General features: G+C 34.7%; 1 protein-coding gene across 1 annotated transcript in view; it reads left to right on the top strand.

The window, feature by feature from the left end:
- Nucleotides 1–9,988, top strand: part of LOC111057041 (dystrophin, isoforms A/C/F/G/H) — a 608,133-nt gene that overhangs the window by 141,445 nt on the left and 456,700 nt on the right. The window lies entirely within an intron of this gene.

The following is a 9,988-nucleotide window of genomic DNA, read 5'->3' as shown; positions in this document are numbered from 1 at the left end:
CAAGTTCAATAATACCTATAAAGTACATGCTTTTTGAAATCCTCTCAATATTGATAAGTTGATAATTATCTCAACCTAAAGTATAATAATGTCAATCAAACAGCTTTTTAAAAAACGAATGAACAGAAAATGTTACTGTACAGGTACAGCCAAAGTAAATAAGTATTGAATTTAAATTTCTTCAAAATTATGCCAAAGATATATGCTCAAAATAGGTGTAGCCATATGGAAATTTTGTACATTTTCTCTATATTTTATTGAAATCGCTACATTACAGCTACTTATTGCTGTTACTTATTGAATTTTTGTTTCAGGTATGTGAATTCAACAGCTCAGTCAATTAGATCATTCCATTTCGTAAGTCTCAATTTGATTTCTTAACTCATTTCAACTCACTTATTTATTGTTCCAATTTCTTTTGAATCTTTTCAACTTTTCGGTAGTTATCTTCTCTTCTTAATGTTTCTTACTCACTCACTTAATTGAAGTCTTTTCTACCTTGCTGTGTAGAGTTTACGAGAGATTACCATCTATCACGATCCTGCGCCAAACAGCCAATCACCACTCCTAGCCTCCAAATTTCACCGGAGGTCATCAGACAATCTTTTCCTCGGTCTTCCTGCTATTTCTTCCGTCAATTCCATTTCCATTCCCCCTTAACCCCCCTACCACATTCCATGTACCAATAGTCAAAGTTTGTAAGGATCGTCTTTTTTTAATCCGTACAGTTCTGTCTGTTTTCTCTCGATTTGTTTGTCTATTTGTAAGTGTAATTTCAGATGCACGGGGAACTGGCCCATGGCATTCTTAATGTTTCTACTCTAGTATAACTGTTGGTCAGGAATTCCTTATGGGAAGCTCACACCTCGTCTGAATAAGAGACTCACAACTGCTATTCAGACCGTCAAAATTTTGGGTCCATCTAAACTCACGGGAGTAACTTGATAGAAGACTCCTGGTTACAGCTGAGATCCAACCTGAGACCTACTTCATGTAATCTGAGACCGAATTCATTCCACTTAATGGTGTACATTCATGAATTGTGGTTTTCAAGGCCTATATGCACCATGTTCAACGCTAGACAGATTACAGAGCTTCTCCAATAACTCTTGTAATTCAATAATAATAAATATATATATATAAATGATACTTATACTAGAGAGATGAGGAATATAAAATAAATTGCACACCATGAAAATTTTACACATATATTGTACAAATAATGCAAAGATCAGTCGAGGCAAAAAATATATATAGAGCGATAAAAAATATAATATAAAAATAGAACAATATTTGAAATCAATAAAAATATCACAGGCTAACTTTATATTCTAGATTTATGGCACGAATCATTACCATGTGCCTTTATCTTGAAATCATATGCAATCTTTGGCATGTAGCTGTGACATGTACTTGCTAATACTTGTCGGCTTGGATAATTCAATCATAAATATGTGCTCTAAGATCAGCTTGATAAATTAGCCACTAATAATCCAATATATCTATATATTAAAATCTCTAGTATTTAGTAGATTTATTTGTATCGAATATATATTTTTATCTCAGGGTGCAAGATTCGGCACCTGACGGAATAGGTAGAGCCATTCATCTAGTGAATTAGAACTATGATAAATTATCGCAAATTGTATTGCAAAAATTAAATATTGTATGCATACGTTTGATAGCCTAGATTTCGTACTTCTTTGATTAAATAGAAATTTCTAAAATATTGATCTATATATTTCTTTCAATTAGATACCTTTAATACTAATTTTTACTTGCGCAAGTATTAATCTTATTAATTTCTTAATTTATAATAACCCTTTCGGCGAGCTAGCTTTGATCATCAGATTATTTCGAAGCACTAGGGCGCCCATCACTAAATTCAAATTTAAATCACTCACGTGTCGAAAATCTTCTTGTAAGCCGCCGATGTCGATCCAACTCCATGCGGTCCGGGAATATGGTAGCCGGAATCGTCTCCTCCAGGGGTTATAAATTTAATAAAAATGAAAAATGACTTCTGCTTCACAATAGCATCACGAAGTCTTTTAAGAAATTTAATAATTTACTTTAACTTTAATTTTTACAAAATTATTAATAAGGTACTTCGCTCTAAAATATTTGGGGTCCTCTTATGGTGGCATCTGGCTGGCGAGTTGGCTGGCGAGTGCTGGTTCTTCCTTCTCAAGTTTTACAGATCCTCTTTCCGACTTTCAAATTAGCATAAAATTTAAATATCTCAATCCTCCGCCATTAAATTCAAATAGATCTTACAAAAAATGCCAAGATATTGCTTAGATTATATGATTAATAATTTCTTTGCATTCGAGCCATATTGATAACATAGATTACACAAATTTTTACACAAAATCTACTACAATTATATAAATATATATAAATATTTTTGAATCGGCCTACAGTTGCCGCCTATTAACTGCCGTTTTACTATTGGTGCATGCAAATTTTATTAGGTATTCATGCGCCTGGTAACTCTTATTTCCTGAATACATTAAATTATTTTTATTTGGTTTTTTATTTATGCTCTTTGCATGCTAGTTAATATTATATATTAATATTAATTCCATGCTAACTAATAATTAGCCACGTGGACGGGTGTTTTCTCACATTGCACACCGTCTGATTGCAATAAAGCTCTGCCAAGGGGTTTTGGTCAGATTCTACGTTCTTCGGTTTGATCGATCTCTAGGTCACCGATCTGTGAATACATCTATCTAACCTCAATCTTCAAATATTTTATAAATAATATATTTATGAGTAGTAAACTTTCTTCAAATCCTTTTTAAGTTCTTGTACCATTTAGCCAGAACAAGCTGATGCTATCTTATCTTGATTATTATCTGCTTGGCGATATTAGCCAATTACTTTATTTTTAGACCTATTATTATTTCTGTTAGGGCTTTTTATCTACCCAAATTTGATACCTTTACACACGCCCCTGGGTTTGAATTCAAAATATTTGAGAATCACAATGTTTTTAATGAAAACCCACCCTTCAAATACATGATATACACTATACTTTATTTATAAATTATACTCTCCTACTTCTATCACATTTCGCAGTCATATTTGCTGCATCTCCTTTATACCTTTATCAAAAACAATAACAAATTCTCCTCCTCAACACACATAAAAATATCATAAATATAAACTTCTAAACGCACTCCTCCTGACACCATTTACAACACAGTAATTTTTGAATTCGCCGCTTGCAGGGCTGCCAACTTAACTACACACATTTCATAATTCTCATAAATGATTCCTTTTAGACAATAATTTCGATTCATAAACTTCTGGGCTTATATCTTATAGTATTTCTTAGGTCTTAATATAAATAATTTTCTATACATCAGGTACAATACTTTCTTTTGCTAATGGCTCTTTGGTTTTGGTAATTGGTATTCACTTTAAATCTTTTCAGGTAACAAACGTGGCATAATTAAAAGTAATAAATATAAAAACATATAAATAAATATCGACATTAATAAATATAATAAATAACAATAATAAATAACTCTTTGGGTACAGTAATTCTTTTTATAAACATATGTTCAACAGATATTACATTCATTTGATTTGGGTGGCTTTGGTCAGCTGTTCGCTGTTCTACAATTCATAGTGTTTCATGTTACATCAGAATTTGCTATCGACTTTCATAACTAACCTAACTGCTCGATTTTTTCTCTTAAAAAGGTAATTAACAAATTTTAATTTTATTATCCCCGCTTGTGTCCTTTTTTATCTGATGTATATAATTTAATTACATATTTAAAAATTGTTCTTTTCCTTATTGCAGGCTTCTAACGGCTGGAAGGAATTAAAACATTGGATTGTTGCCACGAGGTCCTATACCAATTTAAATTTATTAAGGAAGGTTAGTAATTGGCTTGATAGTGTTGTTTTCCTTTGACTTCTTATCATATTTATTTGAAATTCGATGATATTTCATGTAGAATTGTTGTGGTTTGCCCGTATCTTTAGGCTTTCTGCTTGTAGCTACACTGTAGGCTGGTTGGGTTATCTGCTATCCATTTGTTGATTGTTGAGGCTGTCCTATTATTAATTTATCTTCATGAATATAAAACCCCGGTATCTTGTATACTTTTTTAAACAATTCCTTGATTCATTAATTGTAGTTCCTTTCAATCCATTCCAATCATCCTGTAATTTTAATTCACCTTTCCTCTTATTTTCATCTAATATCTTGATTTCGGCTCATTATAACTCATTAGGCTTACAACAATAAACATTTTTATAATATTAAATTTCCAATCATCAATAATAAATCCATTTAACAACAACAATACAATATTTTTCGTCTTATCCACAACACAGTCTTTTATTAATATCACAGCCATGGTAATCCACACAATACAATAAATCAAAACACTAATTAGTTCTTTAATAATATAATCTCTCCACAAATGATAGCCCGGTACTCCCATTTTATTAATATAATTCCTTATTTCTTCCACTCTTATTAACCACTTTCCATTCTTCATTAATCCATCTTCCATTTCCTTTTTGCCCATGCATGAATCCATATTTGCTTGTACCAGTTCCATTTTTATTATATTTCTTTGGCCTATTATTCCGGTCACATCGCTGATATCTCTCTTGAAGCGTATGTGCCGCGGATGCACGCCGTCGGTCCCCTCCTGGTGACGATCCGGTATCCTCCTTGGCCTCTTGAAGCGTGCATGCGGCCTCCATCGGCGCGCGCGGTTCCTCCTTCGTCGCTTCTTCCGCCTCCGGGCCTTGCGATGCATGTTTCTCTTTCTATCCTGTATGCTGTCCTCTCGTCCTGATGCCGGTCGGGTGTCCTCGGGCGCCTCCGTCTCCGGGCCTTACGGTGGTCGCTCCTCTTATCCGGTAGTCCGTCCTCCCGGTACTCCCTGGTGTCATCCTTCCCGTCATTGGTGCGTTTCGGTGGTGTCCATTGGTGCAGGTGCATGGATTCTGTGGGCGGATGCTTGATGGCGGTCTCCTCCTGGTAACTGTTTATTTTTATTAGTGACTCTTCGGTGGCGGTCTCAGGATATGCGGGCTGCTCTTCCTGCGGTGATGGATCGTCGGCGGGTTGCTCTTCAGTGGAGAACAAGAAACTTAATAGAGGTTGATGCCTGCGGCTGGTTTTAATTGCATGGTGGGCGGCGGTTTTTTGTGGTTGGATATTGGGGTTATCATATAGTCCGGGTTTATTAGCTGTAGTATTCTGTATATCTGGTGGCGGGTCGTTGGGTGTTGGGTTCCGGGTTTTTTGTTGATTCAAACCTATTGCATGTGTTAGTGTATAGTTTGTACTTACTTGTTGAGGTGGTGGTTTATAATTTCTGTTGTAACTGTTTTGTGTATTATTATTATGTGAGTTTAATCGATCACGGCCATCATAGTGATTCCTACGATTGCTCTGCTGGGCATAGTGGTTGGTTGTACGATTTTGAAATTTTTCATTATTCCAATTACCATTTTGCCTGTGCTCATAGCGGCGTTCAAATTGGGGAGCAGATCGGTAGCGATCATATGATACCGGTTCATAATTTTGGCTGTTATGCGGATTAAATTTTGAATTATGCTGATTTGATGCGTATCTCTGGTCTGAGCGGTGGGTTGATATTGCCATTGCAGACTGTATGCCATATAAATGATTAATTAGCTGCTTGCAATCAGTAATGGGTTGTGTGGCGAGTGCCATTCTAACTTGATACGGTAGCTTCTTTAAAATAATGCTTGCTAACGCCGATTCATTAATGGGCTCGCTCAATTGAGAATTTTTAAACTGTAGGGCAGTGACGAAAGTGGTACATGCACCGTCTAATTTAGGGTTGAAATCGCATGATATGATGTCCGCTAGCACGTCCAACTGTTTACTTCTGCTCCAATACTGTTCCAGGAAGACAGCGACAAACTCATCCAATGATGTAAACTCATGGGCTCTACTCCGAAAAAACATCAGGGGTTCGCCAATCAATAAATTAGTCAAACGGAGACGCCAAAAATTCCAAGAGGTAGGTGCAAGAGTTTGTACTAATTTTATCTGATCAATGAATGGTTGAGGTTGCAAATGGCGATCAGTGTTATCAAATTTTCCTAGTCCTTGTAATATACTATGTACGTTGAGGTTGTCTGTTTGAATTCCTTGAGGTTGTTGTTGAATATGATTTTCCAATGCTATTATTTTTTCCTGTGTTATCTGCCATTGACTATCATGTGTAATTTTATTTGCGTTTATTTCTTGATTTAGTTGAGTCAGAGTGGATTTCTGAATTAGTAGAGTTCCATTTAAAGCTTTACAGGTTTCAGTGTTTTGATTGATGCTACCTTGCAGTTGGTTCATTTTTGTGGACATATTAATCTGTTTGTTTTGTATTTCTTTAATATTGTTAATATTTTTGTCAACTGTAGTTGTTAAGTTTTGATTGGCAACGGTAATTTGTTTGTGGATTTCTTGGTGGCAATCGGCCTTAATGTTATTTGTTATATCCTGAATAGGTGTAGTGATTTGTGTATTTAAGTTGTCTATCCTTTCATTGAGTTCACATGTAACCGTATCTAACCTTTCCGATAATCCTGCCGTAACTTTATCTTGACTTTCTTTTTGTAGGGTTATCATTGCTTTTAACTCTTCCCTATGACTCTCTACTTTAGTTTCAATATTATCCAACCGTTGTTCTACTGATTTTATAGCGCCTGTGGTCTCTTTCATGCCCTGTTCCACTGTCTGTTTATTTTCCTCTTTTACTGTAGCAATCTCCTTTTTAATTTCCTGCATCATACTATCCATTGTTTTTTGTAACATAATGTTGAAAGTGCTACTCGTTTGTTCCATTATTACCTTTTGAAGCGGATCTAGTTCTGTGGTTGAAAACATACTCTGTTTGCCCAGGTGTGACTCGGCCTCCGGCGATGCGGGTTCTGCAGACTGCTCCTCGCCCCCTTCAAAATTGATCTCTACTATCCGTTGATTCAATGGTGTGTCAGCGGCGTCGATTCGAGTGGAGGATAGAGGTTGCAGACCTGGTGGATCGAAAATTATCGACCCGACGCTTCCTGGTTCCCTTTCTCGTGGCGTATTGGCATCTACCGTGGTGGGGTTTGATGTGCTCGGAGTCGACAAAGTGGGATCTGTGCAACCGCCGTACATATATGAAACTTCAGAGTTTGCGGGAGTGTGATTCATTATGTCAAATGTGATAAATGCTAATTAAACAGTGATAAAAATGATAAGCGAAAATGCTTAAAAAAGAGACACAACCGGGACTTACAGTGAACAGTGATGTGTAATGTGTTTGGATACTCTTACAACCAGGTATTTATACTTAAGTTTTTTACAATGCTCTAGCGCCCTCAATGTTTTGTTGATTTATTCTTGGCTAGTTTACAGGCTGCGACTTATTTTCCAACCGGCTTAAACACCTAATATATTTTTGACTAGAAAGTAATAGCAGTTTAGGCTTATAAAATATAATCTCTCTCTATAAACATGTAATTTTTCACAGTACTAATAATATAAAATTTTCTTTAAAACATATAATTTCTCTCTATTTAAAGCTCTTGTTTCCCCAAAAAGTAATACAAATATTCCTTCGCCAGTTTTCCTCACAACTCGTATAAGTTATCTATAATTTTCACTATGGTTATTGACCTAATTTCAAGTAATTATTCAATGAGCTTGGCTCTCATCATCAGTCCCACGTTGGCACGACATGTATTTATGTCACGTTATTCTTTATATAAAATAACGATTAGCCTCCTGCTTGGCATCAGTCGGTAAAGCATGAGATTTAATATAATTAGGGCGTGGTTTTCTAATAGTATTCAGTCTTAAAAAATCTTGATAGGCCTAGATATGGGCTTCTCCAATAACTCTTGTAATTCAATAATAATAAATATATATATATATAAATGATACTTATACTATAGAGATGAGGAATATAAAATAAATTGCACACCATGAAAATTTTACACATATATTGTACAAATAATGCAAAGATCAGTCGAGGCAAAAAATATATATAGAGCGATAAAAAATATAATATAAAAATAGAACAATATTTGAAATCAATAAAAATATCACAGGCTAACTTTATATTCTAGATTTATGGCACGAATCATTACCATGTGCCTTTATCTTGAAATCATATGCAATCTTTGGCATGTAGCTGTGACATGTACTTGCTAATACTTGTCGGCTTGGATAATTCAATCATAAATATGTGCTCTAAGATCAGCTTGATAAATTAGCCACTAATAATCCAAATATATCTATATATTAAAATCTCTAGTATTTAGTAGATTTATTTGTATCGAATATATATTTTTATCTCAGGGTGCAAGATTCGGCACCTGACGGAATAGGTAGAGCCATTCATCTAGTGAATTAGAACTATGATAAATTATCGCAAATTGTATTGCAAAAAATTAAATATTGTATGCATACGTTTGATAGCCTAGATTTCGTACTTCTTTGATTAAATAGAAATTTCTAAAATATTGATCTATATATTTTTCTTTCAATTAAATACCTTTAATACTAATTTTTACTTGCGCAAGTATTAATCTTATTAATTTCTTAATTTATAATAACCCTTTCGGCGAGCTAGCTTTGATCATCAGATTATTTCGAAGCACTAGGGCGCCCATCACTAAATTCAAATTTAAATCACTCACGTGTCGAAAATCTTCTTGTAAGCCGCCGATGTCGATCCAACTCCATGCGGTCCGGGAATATGGTAGCCGGAATCGTCTCCTCCAGGGGTTATAAATTTAATAAAAATGAAAAATGACTTCTGCTTCACAATAGCATCACGAAGTCTTTTAAGAAATTTAATAATTTACTTTAACTTTAATTTTTACAAAATTATTAATAAGGTACTTCGCTCTAAAATATTTGGGGTCCTCTTATGGTGGCATCTGGCTGGCGAGTTGGCTGGCGAGTGCTGGTTCTTCCTTCTCAAGTTTTACAGATCCTCTTTCCGACTTTCAAATTAGCATAAAATTTAAATATCTCAATCCTCCGCCATTAAATTCAAATAGATCTTACAAAAAATGCCAAGATATTGCTTAGATTATATGATTAATAATTTCTTTGCATTCGAGCCATATTGATAACATAGATTACACAAATTTTTACACAAAATCTACTACAATTATATAAATATATATAAATATTTTTGAATCGGCCTACAGTTGCCGCCTATTAACTGCCGTTTTACTATTGGTGCATGCAAATTTTATTAGGTATTCATGCGCCTGGTAACTCTTATTTCCTGAATACATTAAATTATTTTTATTTGGTTTTTATTTATGCTCTTTGCATGCTAGTTAATATTATATATATTAATATTAATTCCATGCTAACTAATAATTAGCCACGTGGACGGGTGTTTTCTCACATTGCACACCGTCTGATTGCAATAAAGCTCTGCCAAGGGGTTTTGGTCAGATTCTACGTTCTTCGGTTTGATCGATCTCTAGGTCACCGATCTGTGAATACATCTATCTAACCTCAATCTTCAAATATTTTATAAATAATATATTTATGAGTAGTAAACTTTCTTCAAATCCTTTTTAAGTTCTTGTACCATTTAGCCAGAACAAGCTGATGCTATCTTATCTTGATTATTATCTGCTTGGCGATATTAGCCAATTACTTTATTTTTAGACCTATTATTATTTCTGTTAGGGCTTTTTATCTACCCAAATTTGATACCTTTACACGGTATTACTCAAAGAATTATATTAATGAAATGTGAGTTTCTACTCTGAAGTGAGTGAATAACTCAAAAATCCATTAAAACATGGAATTGAAGGGGTTACTGCTGAACCGGCAGGGGAGATAGGAAGGCTTATTTCCCATTTCATGTTCAATGCTTCTGCAAATATTGCTGGGAAAGGTAAATGCAGAAGATAGGCCTGACGTGATTGTTCTGACTCGTGCTATTGTGGACACAGGGCACAGAAATCC

Source organism: Nilaparvata lugens, chromosome 7 (genome assembly GCF_014356525.2).
Source record: "Nilaparvata lugens isolate BPH chromosome 7, ASM1435652v1, whole genome shotgun sequence".
NCBI lineage: Eukaryota > Metazoa > Arthropoda > Insecta > Hemiptera > Delphacidae > Nilaparvata > Nilaparvata lugens.
Note: the sequence above shows the minus strand (reverse complement) of the source record. Positions and strands in the feature narration are given on the sequence as shown.